This window comes from Carettochelys insculpta, chromosome 1, assembly GCF_033958435.1.
Source record: "Carettochelys insculpta isolate YL-2023 chromosome 1, ASM3395843v1, whole genome shotgun sequence".
In the NCBI taxonomy this organism is placed as follows: domain Eukaryota; kingdom Metazoa; phylum Chordata; order Testudines; family Carettochelyidae; genus Carettochelys; species Carettochelys insculpta.
In genome coordinates, this window is record NC_134137.1 from 133,805,453 (window position 1) to 133,818,896 (window position 13,444).

General features: G+C 43.0%; 1 long non-coding RNA gene across 2 annotated transcripts in view; it reads left to right on the forward strand.

Annotated features, from left to right (window-relative positions):
- The window catches only part of LOC142012242 (uncharacterized), a 47,448-nt gene extending 34,020 nt beyond the window's left edge, over nt 1–13,428 (forward strand). The window contains exons 2-3 of one of the 2 annotated variants that reach the window (XR_012645289.1): nt 7,581–8,341; nt 10,447–13,428. This is a non-coding gene — a long non-coding RNA (uncharacterized LOC142012242). The remainder of the gene's footprint in view (nt 1–7,580; nt 8,342–10,446) is intronic. The other variant, XR_012645290.1, reaches the window with a different exon arrangement.
- Nucleotides 13,429–13,444: the final 16 nt, after the last annotated feature.

Sequence of the window (13,444 nt, forward strand, 5' to 3'; positions counted from 1 at the left end):
TCCTGCTGGGCCAGATTCTCTGGTCTCCCCAGACAAGGTGCAGAGTTGGGGTTACTGCCACCCCTCAGAGAAACACAGACACTGAACAAGCACCGTTCTGGGAGGGCTCAGCTATAAGGGCTCAGCACCCACTAAGCCAACCCCAAAAGGGAGCAAACGCACAAATAAATCTGTCTTATCCTGTGTAAAACTTGTACACAGAGGAAGTTCATAAGGTCCACCCAATTTTTCACTGAAAGAGAGATATGTACAGTGGTTGTTCACCCCAAAGATAACAATTATTTACATTCTGTTTGATAATGAACAAAAGTGTTTTTATTAAGTAAAAAAAAAATCAAATTTAAGTGGCTGCAAGTGAAAATAGTTGTGTCAAAGTAAATTGCTACATTAAAATGACCAAAAAATGGCTAGCTAATTCTAAGCTGCTAAGAAACTTGTTGCATGCAAATTCTTACCATAAACAGCTATTCTTAATGCAGATTAAAAATTTCAAGTCTGAGTTGATCTTTATTCTGGCCTTGGTCTACACAAGTATCGGACGGGTAGCCGTGTTAGTCTGGATCTGTAACAGCAACGAAGGGTCCTGTGGCACCTTATAGACTAACAGAAAAGTTTTGAGCATCAGTTTTTGTGACCACAGACTCACTTCATCAGATGCTAGTCTGTGCTCATGAAAGCTCATGCTCAAAACTTTTCTGTTGGTCTATAAGGTGCCACAGGACCCTTCGTTGCTGCTTGGTCTACACAGTTTCTTTAAAGTTCTTTGTATCCCAGGCAGGATAGGCAGTTTCAAAAGCCATTTGAAGATAAAAGGACTGATTGCTTCCCACTGGTTTCCCCCAGGGTGGGAATCCTTTATATGACACCTGCCCATGTCCAAGGAAAAATACTAGGTTGAAGATGGATTCCAGTACTAGGGGCGTGACCACATGTCTTTCTAGGACTAAGCATAGTTTAGGCTTATAGAACAAACATGAGCGTTCACAGGTTGCTGGCTTGATCACAGAACCATTCTTGGGCCATAAGTAGTGGCCTTCGTTAGCACATTTAGAATTATAAACAGATCCACACTTCATATTTCTAACTTAATATACAAGAATGATATATGCACAGAAATGGGATATACAGATTCAGCAGATTGTAACTGTATAACTGATACATTATGTGACCCATTTTGCATAAAGCATCTTCAAGTTATGCACATACATATCCATGAGCCATTTTTCATTAAATGGGGGGGGGAAGGTGACAAGATCCTCATGACATCTTACATTCTAATAAGTAATTGCCTGACCTACCAAATGGAGTTGCTATCTTTGGATGTGTAGATTACAGTGCAGATAACCCACAATTCCTTATCATGCATGAAATCAACATTACTGTGAGGAAAATTATATAAAATGTTATGTAAGTGTTTGAAATCTTGGATCAGAGCCTGGAAAAAGTGTTGATCCACATTTAATCAAACCTGTTAGAAATGGAAACTTATATAAGACTTCATAAATAAGCAATTGTCTTTTTTTTTTAAAACAATCTTTATAGAATACAGTCCATAGCTTTAAGGAAAGTGTTAACTGTCCCTCGTTATGAAGTGCCGCATTTGTGTTTTAAAAAATTTCTCTTCATCCCACATAAACCTAGTGTCATCTTACTGTTTATTTCTGTAAATAATTTTCATTAGAAATTCTGTCCCAACTAAAGAAAGTTCTACAAAACTCTATAGGGCAAATACATAAACACAGGCAGGATTCCCTTTAATTGTTTTTAATCATAACAGAGAGATAGCCATGTTAGTCTATATTCTATCAAAACAAAAAAGCAGTCCAGTAGCACTTTAAAGACTAACGAAATAATTGATTAGGTGATGAGCTTTCGTGGGACAGACCCACTTCTTCAGACCATAGCCATGCCAGAACAGACTCAATATTTAAGGTACAGAGAACCAAAAATAGTTATCAAGGTTGACAAATCAGAAAAAATTGTAATCAAGGTGTTTTGATATAATGGGCCAGGTAATTGCTGGCCCGGTTCAAACCACATGTTAATGCGTTGAATTTGCATATAAAAGAGAGTTCCACATTCTCTCTCTGTGGGCGATCCTTAAAGTGCCTTTTCAGTAAAACAGACTTTCAAGTCATTAACAGAATGGCCCACTCCATTAAAGTGCTGGCTGACAGAGTTTTTTAATGTCTGTTTTGTGTCCATTCATTCTTTGTCGAAGAGTGTTTACCATTTGCCCTATATACATAGTAGGTGGGCATTGTTGGCACATGATGACATATATGATGTTAGTTGAGGAACATGAGAATGTGCCTGTGATTATGTGAATAACATGGTTAGATCCAGTGATGGTATCTCCAGAATAGATATGTGAACAAAGTTGGCAATGGGGCTTGTTGCAAGGAAAAGTTCCAGGATTAGTATTATTGTGATATAGCCTGTGGTTGCTGCTGAGAATCCTCATAAGGTTAGGAAGTTGTCTGTAGGAGAGAACAGGCCTGTCACCTAGGACCTTCTGGAGTGTGACATCCTGATTAAGGATGGGTTGTTGGTCTTTAATGATGCGTTGCAGTGGTTTGCGTTGGTGGCTGTAGGTAATGACCAGTGGTGTTCTGTTGTTGTTTTTTTAATTTGGGCCTATCTTGAAGTAGCTGGTTTCTGGGTATTCATCTGGCCCTGTCAATTTGTTTTTTTATTTCTCCTGGTGGGTAATTCAGGTTTATGAATATCTGGTAAAGATCTTGTAGTTTTTGGTCTCTGTCAGTAGGATCAGAGCAAATGCAATTGTACCAAAGCGCTTGACTGTAAACAATGGATCTAGCTGTGTGTGCAGGATGAAAGCTAGAAACATGTAGGTAAGTATAGCGGTCAGTGGGTTTCCACTAGAGTGTGGTGCTGATCAGGCCATCATTGATTTGTACTGTAGTGTCCAGGAAACGTATCTCTCACATGGAGTAATCGAGGCATAAGTTGATGGTGGGGTGCAGATTGTTAAAGTCTCTGTGGAAATCATCTAGAGTCTCTATACCATGGGTCCAAGTCATAAAGATGTCATCGATGTATTGTAAATAAAGGAGGGGTAATAGGGGATGAAAGCTGAGGAATCATTGTTCCAGATCAGCCATAAATATATTAGCATATCGTGGGGCCATGTGGGTGCCCATAGCAGTTCCACCAACCTGGAGGTATAAATTGTCCCCAGATCAGAAATAATGGTGGGTGAGTACAAAGTTACAGAGGTCAGACACCAGACTGGCTGTGGTGATGTCAGGGATGATATTCCTGGTCGCTTGTAATCCATCTTCATGTGGAATATTAGTGTACAGAGCCTCTACATCCATGGTGGCAAGAATGGTGTTTTCAGGAACTTTTCCAATGTTTTGTAATTTCGTCAGGAAGTCAGTGGTATCTCGGAGATAGCTGGGAGTGCTGGTGGCATAGGTTTTGAGGAGGGAGTCCACATAACTGGATAGTCTGGTGGTAAGGGTGCCAATACCCAAAATGATAGAGCGGCTGGGGTTTCCAAGTTTGTGGATTTTGGGAAGTAAATAGCATAATCCAGGCTGGGGCTCAGAGGGTGCGTCTGAGTGAATAAGGTCCTGAGTAGCAGCAGGGAGTTCTTTAAGTAGTTGTTGTAATTTCTTTTGGAATTCCAAAATGGGATCAGAAGAGAGAGATCTATAAAATGTGGTGGTGGAGAGTTGTCTGGCTGCCTCCTGTTCATAGTCTGACTTATTCATGATGACAACAGCACCCCCTTTGTCAGCTGGTTTGATTATAATGTCTTGGCTATTGTTAAGACTCTGGACAGCATAGCGTTCAGCATAGTTGATGTTGTATCTCATTTGGTACTGTTTGCGTATAATGTCAGTCTGAGCACAGTTGCAGAAGCATTGTATGTAAAAATCCAGACTTTCACTATGACCATCGGGTTAGTCCACAGAGAGTTCTTCTTCTTTTGGTGTTGGGAGGGGGCGGGGTCGAGAGAGTCAGACTGTTGTTCAAAGGTCTGCTGGAAGAATTTTGGTCTCCTCAAAATTTTGAGGAGTAAAGGGACTTTGAAGTACAGGCAGGTGAGCCCCGGCTAGTTTAAAACTTCGAAGTTGTCACGGGTGGGGAAATTTGCTTAATAAAGTGCTGCATATGCAGCACAGCACTTCATTAATAAACTCCCAACACCCTACTTACCAACCTCCCTTCGAAGTAGGGAGGCAGTGTGGACAAAGCCGTAGAGTGCCAACAAAAATCGCTCACTAAGTTTCAGTAAAGAGCCAGTAATCCCCTTACAATAAGCTAAAATTTTACAGGCTCCTCAGACATGTGACTTATTTACAGAACATCACCTACAGAGCTCAGAACTGTTTTTAAAAATTGCAAATATTAGTGTGGCATCAATGTGTTTCTGGCCAGATATATATGTGAGGTTTTGAAGATCTCATTAACCACTGCCTTCCTTTGGCCTAAATCTGTTCCTGAATGCATATGTAAGTGTGAACCCTGTTTAACAGACAGGATGTGTGAGGGATGTTCTGTATAAAACACATTTAGTTTGATTTAACCAGTTCTCTCTAATTACAGTGTCCTAAGTGTCAGTGACAGCTGATAAGACACTAGAGAGTGGTAAGAGACAACTGGTACTATTAAAAGCTCCAATGAGGGAAATACTGATGATCCTGAGACCCACAACATTATGCCAACATGTGCCTGTGTTTTTCTCAAGTTTTATGCAAACAGTTGGGGATGAGCGGAAAGTTCATTTTAAACAGACAATACACAGGAAGCTAATGCTTTGTTAGACAAACACAGATAGTCTCTTTGGTAACAAACTCAGAAACAAGAGCAGAAATGCTGCTGTGTTAACTGTGCAGAACACATACTTAAAATAATGCTGTTTTAAACTTCATAAAATTAAAAAAAAATAACAAAACCGAGAGCTGTATAAAAACTGTAATAAGTCAGATCAGAGCAAGCATTCCAGTTGGTTAGTGAGGAGAAATTTGACTGTTTTTTTTTTTTTTTTGGTATATTGAATTCTTATACCTGTGGAGTTAAGAGCAGAGGATCATCTTACACCCTATGGATATCCTTCTAATTTCTCAGAGAGGTAGCTATGATAGTCTGCAGCTTCACAAAAAAACAAGCAGTCCTGCAGCACCTTAAAGACTAACAAATTTGTTTATTAGGAAATGAGCTTTCATGGGTAAGAGCCACTTCTTAAAATCTGAATGGGTCTTACCCATGAAAGCTTATTACCTAATAAATATATTTGTTAGTCTTTAAAGTACTACAGCACTGCTTTTCTCTAATTTCTGTAAGTCATCTTTTTGTTCTGTGTCTAGCACTATAGGGTCCTGGTTCATGATTAGGGCTCCTAGTCATACAGTTATACAAACAATAAATAGGCTGATAAGTGAACTCATCCCTATCTTTCTTCTATTACAATTCAAGGAAGAGAGTGAACCAGCATGGTAAGGAAAAAGAAGATTGCTCTACTGAACAGCAGTAGCTGTTCCCCTCTGTCTAGTAGACCATTAATCAAGGCCAATTGACAATATCTGATACTTCAAATCATCCTCTCTGAAGGATGAACCTAGAATATTTCCATTACAGCCAAACTACTTGATAAGTCCTAAGACTAAGTAACATGTATTCTAAAATTTATTCTAAAATTTGTCCTTTCCAGAGAAACAACAATGTAAAAAATCAAAAGAACACCCTGGGCTACTCTTGCTTTGGTAGAACAGTTCAGATGGAGAAGCTGTACTAAATTGGTCTGTTGGAGTAGTCTGTTTGGAAAAATTCTAGTACTTTTACATATTACATGTGGAAAAAAGCACCCATATGATTAAGAAATGTGTGTTTCTTGGAGCTTTTATTTTCTGACAAATTTTCTGTATAAGGTGTATGTGCTTTTATTTCTATAGTTTCCCATTTAGTCTGGGAAGCTTTTTTGTGTAAAATGGTTCCGTTCTTTTTAGGGTGGCTTTTATTTTGTATACATAGATGGCTATCCATACACCTTCTGTAGTTTTGCATAGGTTGAGGATTCCGTCTCATACACAGCTGTAATTATGATGCTTGTTGTAGAAACCAATCAGATGACAAATGTGTCCAGCTTTTACAGGTCTGCTAGCTTTGTCAACCCTGGTATTTGTGTTAATAGACTGTAAATCCTGCAAGCTGCTTTTAGTTGGTCATGTTTCTATTTCTCTGATTCATCTCTAGGAAAGATAAGTTTACTAAATCCCATTGAATAGGCTTCTTTTGCACATTCATATCACAGTTAGCCCTCAGATGTCACTTCAGCATGCCAGATGGGCTTACATAGTGTGACTTAACTCTTTGGGTCAGTATTTCCAGCAGATCTGTATTGTAGTTATTACTGTCTCATATTTCTTTCTTTACCTGTAGGTTATGTAGGGTGAAATCCAAGTCCCACTGAAATCAATAGCAAAACCTCACACTGATTTCATTCGGGCCAAGATTGCACTCATAAGGTTTCTAAACTTAGCAATGATAATCGGACCTGCTGATGGTGGAAGAGTGGGAGATGGAGAGAGCAAACGGGACAATTGTCCAGGGGCCCTGGCAATTTAAAAGAGCCCAGAATCTCCTGGCTGTCACCACCTTCTACATACCCTGGGCAGGCTGCAGGGCTCTTAGGCATGCACTGCATCCTGCTGGATAGCACTGGGAAAGGAGGGAGCCTGGACAGCCAGAGGGCAAGTCAGGAAAGCAGCTTCCCAGCTGCCCTGGGAAGGCAGAGCCAGGAGGAGGAACGGGCCTGGCTAGGGCAGCAATTGCTGCAACTCTGTGTGAGTGAGCGGGGAGGGGAGAGCTGGGCTGGGAATACAGTGGGTGTGTGGGGATAGCCAGGCTAGGCAAAAAGAGGGAAGAAGGTGAGCTCAGGAAATTGGTTGGAGATGGCTGGGAAGTGAAAAGAGTGGGGTGTGGGGCAGGGGTAGACAGGAATGACTGGAAGAAAGGAGCTAAGTGGACTGGGGGCCAGGGTAGAGCTGTCTGGCAGGGAAAAAGTGGCAAGCAGGCCACAGGACCACTGAGGGACAGACTCAAAAGTGGACTTAGGATCCAGCAGCTGCTACCCAACAACTGCAGCAAAGTTGATGGCAGTGCCCCCTGGTGCCGGCTTTGTCTGGGTTCTCCAGGGCAGAGAGGGGTGGGGTGGGCGTTTAGGGGACAGTGCTGGATTGGTGGGTGAGTGTTTGAGGCTATTTTGATGTGAGACTGGTGTCTGTTCTGTGGGGCCATGTGACTGATCTCAGGAGGGGTTTGTGGCTGGTGTTTGGGGGTGATGGGATGGTTGGAGATGGAGGAGGGCAGCTGGGGGTATATGTTGCTTTTGGGACTTTGTAAAGCAGTGGTTCCCAAACTTTTCAGCATCACACTGCCCCTTTTTGATTTTTGAGAAACCCTTATGCCCCCCCACATCTTCTTTACCATCATTCAACTCCCCTTTTAACAAAAAATTCAATTTGTAATTTAAAATAAACACAAAAACTTGATGTAAAAATGTTATTTAAAATAAAAAATAAGCACAACTGATTTTTCTTGGCCCCTAGAAAGTGCCTGGTGAAGCCCCAGCTGGCCAGCTACCTGAGCCCTCTGCCAGTCTCCAGAACTGACCGCGACAGCCACCCGCCTGCCTGAGACCTGCACTGCCAAAGCCACCCACCTGAGTCCCATGCTGACGGGGCCAGCCACCCAGGCCAGCAACCTTTCCGCCCGCCAGCTACCTGAGCCCTGCGCTACTGGGAGCAGCTGCCTGCCTACAAGCCGCGGGCCAGCTGCTTGAGCCAGCCACCCAAGCCTCCCACTGCCACCGCTGGCCTGCCATTCTGAGCCACCCAAGCTAATGCTGCCAGAGCCAGACACCCAAGCCCCACGTTGTTGGGGCCAGCCACCTGCCTGCCAGCCCAAGCTGCCCGAGCCCCATGCTGCTGGGGTCAGCTGCCCAACCACCAGCCTGAGCCCCGCACTGCTGGGGCCAGCTGCCCAAGTACCCCGAGTCCCACAAGCTGGCCAGCTGCCCAAACCACGCAAGCCTCCCGCCCAAGCCCCTCCCATGCCACAAAGCCAGGCATCCCCCCACCTGGTTTTTACCCCATCTACATCCCCCTCACCTGAGCCAGGCACCCCCAGCACCCCATCTAGCCCCATTCTCTTCCTCCCCCACTGACCCACACTCACTCCTCTTTGCAGAAGACAGCTAGCTTCAGGTGGGTCTTTGGCAGCTACCTGCTTTTTACAGCGGCTGTACCAGGTCACCCATGTAAAATAGCAGGAGCTGAGAGACGGAAGCAAAGGCTGGATCGTTCTTCAGGTGGGGGGAATGATGGGGGGGGCTGGGTCACCTTGCACTCCCCCTGGAATTTCTTCATGCCCATGGGAAAGAGCTGAAAGTTGGGATCTCTGTGGTTGGTAAATGTGCATTAGAGAACATGATCCCCAGAAGTATAGACAATAAAAGACTTGAAAGCCGTGAAAGTTCCCCTGGGTCCAACTGTAGTGGATGCTGCTCCAGGCCTTTCTAGAACAATGAGAAGTCCTGTGGCACCTTATAGACTAACAGATATTTTGGAGCATAAGCTTTCATGGGCAAAGGCCCGCTTCATCAGACCTGCTTTTAAAATATCTGTTAGTCTATAAGGTACAACAGGACTTCTTGTTGTTTCTGAAAATACAGACTAACTCGGCTACCAGTCCTTTCTAGGAGGCCTATTGACTGTTCCACCTGAGGGCTTGAAATTACTTTTAGCAAGCCTGATAATAATAAATAAAAACAGTGGACTCATACAGCCAATGGACTCCCTCTTGAATTCTGTCCTACCTCCCCCACTGTGGTTTAACAGTCTGCAAGTCTTGTTTGTTGCAATCCTGTCACTCATCGCTCCCTAAAAAGTGCAGGATGTTATCACATCAACACTCTCCTGATACAGGTCAGGGAAAGGCTGATGGAGACCAAACTTCTGTCTCACTGACAGAACAAAAGCATGTGTTGTTTGTTTCGATGACTCTTCTAAATGGTGTTATAAATCACATATTACACTATATACAAACATAAAATGCAATAATTTTGTTTAATGTAATTCCTCCAGCATCTTCATAGACTAGGATTTATATATAAAGTTGCTTTCAACGTCTACATAATGGGCTAAACTATAAGTATGTGGGAGTACTGTTGCTGATTAAAGAGGTGTTACGTGTGTCTCACATGGTAGAATCTGAGGCAGTAACAGCTAAGAAGTGCTAAGACAGATGGGAAGAGGGTAACAATACCTCTGTTTCTGGAACCAGGATAGAGGAAGAAACAGACTCTTTTAGCCAGTGAGATTGTTTTATTAGAGAGAGGGAGAAGAGAAGGGCCATGAGAATGGGAATTGAAATGTCAAGGTGTCAATTAGCCAGAAAGGAGCTGGAGCCGATGGTGGTAGGCCGCTTTTTGGGCTTTTGGGGGAATGTGTCAACAAGGGACAACTATTAGGCTATTTGGTGGGAGGGAATAAAGCTCAAGGACATAAAACACAGGGTTCGTCAATAAAAAATGGTAGCTGCAACTGTCAATGAACACAGAATAATTGTGAACATTGTATCCCACATTTTTCATTAATTTGCTAATTAGCACATCATTAATTTAATGGTATAATTCATTAGTTTGTTACGCATATATTTTCAGCTGCTGATGAAGTAGGAGAAATTACCTGTCATAGCACTGAAATATCATCTGAATAAAGCCAAGTTTTCTGGTTATAAAAGTTCTTCGTTAACAGCAGCCACAAAATGAATCTATTACTTCAAGTGTCGTCATCTTGCCTATGTGAATAAATAGAAATTCTTGAAAAAATGATTAAATGCAGCAAAGTAAATAGACTCAGTGGGTACCGTGTTAGTCTGTATCTTCGGTTAGCTGCAGGGTGCTACAGGACTGCTTGCTTTGGTTTGTAAATGCAGCAACACTGCCTTGCTTAAAACAAGCTCCTGATACTGCAAATTGTCCCATGGAGGTGGACCCCTGTGTCCACGTGGAATCACACTGACTTCAGTAAGGCTCTGCAGGAACACAGGGGCCTGCATGTATGGAAGAAGTTTCATGATCAGAGCCTAAATGAAATGAATAGCTGCACTTTGGACAAACTGAATTATGGAGAGACTACAGTTTACATTACGGAGATCATGACAGAAGCACTTACAGGAAGGAAGAAAGGTGACGATTTTTATACAAAAGTTTCAACAGAGTAGTCAATCTCCAGGGCGAAAGTTAGCCCTTGTAAAAGTGACAGAAATGTTTTCTCCTATACTTGGCATACCATAGTCTGTGCATACCAAACTATCCTTCATGTACAATTTTAAAGCTGCAATAACACTAACAAATTTTTATCCCAAGCCTTAACCTCTCTCTTACCACTTCCCCTCAACTCTCTGCCGCAGGACTTGACTGGTGCCTGAGGAGAGGATTTGCCAGACAACAGAAGTTTTGTGGACAAGAGTGTTCTGGATTAGAGAGCACATTACCAACACTTCCACATCTTACGGGGCTCTGAGAAGACATTTGGAAGTAAATTACAGCTAAATAACAGCACAGAACACTGAGAGCCAGGACTGGTGGCTGTAAACAAACCTTATGGGACCACAGGAAACTTGGCCACACCCATAAACTGTTGTCCAGCTAACTAAAATCATGCCAGATTATGGAGTTCCGTGGCTCAGAGTATTCCAGATTAGAGAGGTTCAATTTGTATATCAATCGTGTTGCAGATATTCTTACCTGCTATGTATCCAGTAGTCTTTCCTGAAAACAAAACTAAATTCCTTTATAATTTCTAGGGAAGTAGCCTTACAGTTTTGTAGGTAATAAATTAGTTACTAATTGAATACAAGATGTAGGCCTCAGACAAGCATTAGGCGTAGGTTGGGGTTGGGAGGAAGGGGAGGTGGGAAGAGGGTCATGAGCTTCTGCTGTGGATTAGCATGGCTCCAGAGTGGGTAGTACGAACAGGAAGGGCATATGTTTCCATGGCCTCTTCTTCAGTCTCATTTTTTTGATTGCTGTTCCTAGGATAAACATCCCTTCAGGGCCTCAGGGAAGGGCATACCAGTAAACTCCCCGCAGGGTAGTGTGTGAAACAAGAAATGCAATAAGTTTGAAGAAGATGTTTCCCATCTATTTAGAATATAATCATGTTGCTGTTTACTTGTAACAAGAGTTACTCAGTTTTCAGATGTTGTTTTCAGTTATCTGCCTTCCCTCTACATACTCTCTTGACCTTTTCTACATATTGTGTACAGGACTGTGAGAGCTAAAAAGCATGTCTCAGCCAGGATCTAAACCTCCCCAAATTTGCAATGAGTTTGGGTATGGGGTTCCAGATGAGGTCCATCCCTACTGTAAGGGTATCAGTTTTATAACAGAAAAAGCTTTAACATTCTTTCTTTTTTTCCTCCCCTGGAGGCTTTAAAACAATCTTGCACCTTTCTGCAGAACACATAGATCTTCCAAAACCATTTCTGGGGAGTATATGATTTGTGTCTCCCTCATTGATAGCTCCTCTCCCTCCCCTCATAAGTGCTTCCCCCTATTAGAAAGGCCACTCTCTCTTGCTGTGTCTACACTACGAGATAAATTTGAATTTAATTCAGTTAGCTTGATTTTACAGTGTCTGTCTCCCTGTAAAGACCACTAGCTCATTTTTGGGTGCACTAATCTCAAGATTACAAAATCACAGTTACCTGATGGGTATAGCATCAAACTCGAATTCAGAAGTTCAATTAAAGGCCAGTGTGGAAGCGCCACATCTTAAAAGCGAATTTATTGGCCTGCAGAGGTGTCCGTACGCAACCCACTATGCCCCTCTCACTGCTACGCTCTGGCTGCTGCTCTTCAGTAACAGGAAAAGCCTGATTTTCCAAGCGGGAGCAGTGAGCCTTTAACTGTGGGCTCGTGTTAGTTTATGACAGCCTGAGAAATGGCTTCTTTCTTTCTATGCTGTTAGTGGGGCACATGCATCTATCCATTCAAATAGCCCCTGCAAGGAGTTCGCAACTGTCTGTATGCTTGTTATTTTCTTTTGTGCTGCCTGGCGCCAGCCCCTGCCCCACTGTACCACGTGGCAACAAGGCTGTGCTGAGGGTTGTTCTTGTGTAACAAGCCAAGGAACTTCTTCTCAGCAGTTTACATTTGTGTGCAAACCCCCTTCCCTCCCACACAGTCTGGGTCTTTCCTGCACTCAGGCACAGCACATGGGTATCCCCCAACCCAACCCAATAAAAGGATGTGCCTACTGTTCGGTGCTGGCAATGCTGCCAGTCACACGGAGAGAGCTTTGCTGCCACCATGGGGTCATCCAGCAACGCCCCTTCCCCCCTGCCCCTTGGCCCACACCTGGGCTTGCTGCTGCCGCCCGAGAAAAGTCTCCCATGGTGGCTAAGGGGCTTGCTGCCAACGGGGGAGAATACTTCAACTGGTCATCCAGCAACACCACCCCCAGCCCCAGACCATACCTGGGCTTGCTGCCGCTGCCGGGAAAACCCAACAGTTCTTTTTTTCTGCAATGATGGGAGGTGGGATGGATGGCCAGTTGAGAATACAGTCATTGCACGGAAGCCTTATACTGCACTGGAAAGCCAAAAACCCTTTCGATTCACAACAACGTATGGGGAAACCAAAAATTATTTCTTTCTTCCTACATTCTTCCCCCTGCATTATTTTCTGGCATCACATTTTGGCAATGATGGGGGGTGGGATTGATGGCTAGTTGAGAATACAGTCACTGCACCCGTGTTGTAATTTTGAGTGTCTTCTGCATTATTTCCAATGGATCAACACATTTTCAGGGATTGGGAGGGGAATGATGAAAATGCAATGGGGGAAGATGATGTCAAGACCAGCGAACATACCCAAAATGCTTTGGGCATGAGGGAACTGTGGGATAGCTTCCCACAATGCACTACTGCAACAGTTGGTTAGCCAATGTGTATGTGTGGCAACAATGACTCGACTGTAGGGAGCAAGGTGTGAAGTGAGGATGGTCAAAATCAAACTTATAAATTCCAAAATTAGAAAATCGATATAAATAAATTCAAATTTACCTAGTAGTATAGACACAGCTTCTGCTTGTGGGAGGAGGTAAAATGTAAGGCTGCATCTATATTATGAGATAAAATTGAATGTAAAGGAGTTAGCTTGATATTAAAACATCAATGTCTTTACTGTAAATGCCATTTGCTCAGATTAGTGAGCCCTGATACCAATGACAAAATGTCAATATTACGGGATGGGTATAGTGTCAATGTTGAATTTCAAATTTCAAATAACGGCTAGTGTGGAAGTGCCATGTCTTTAATTTTAATTTGTTAGCCTCCAGAAGTGTCCCATATGTATCTCACAAAGCTATGTGGTGACCCTCTATGCATGGCTGCTTCCTTCTCA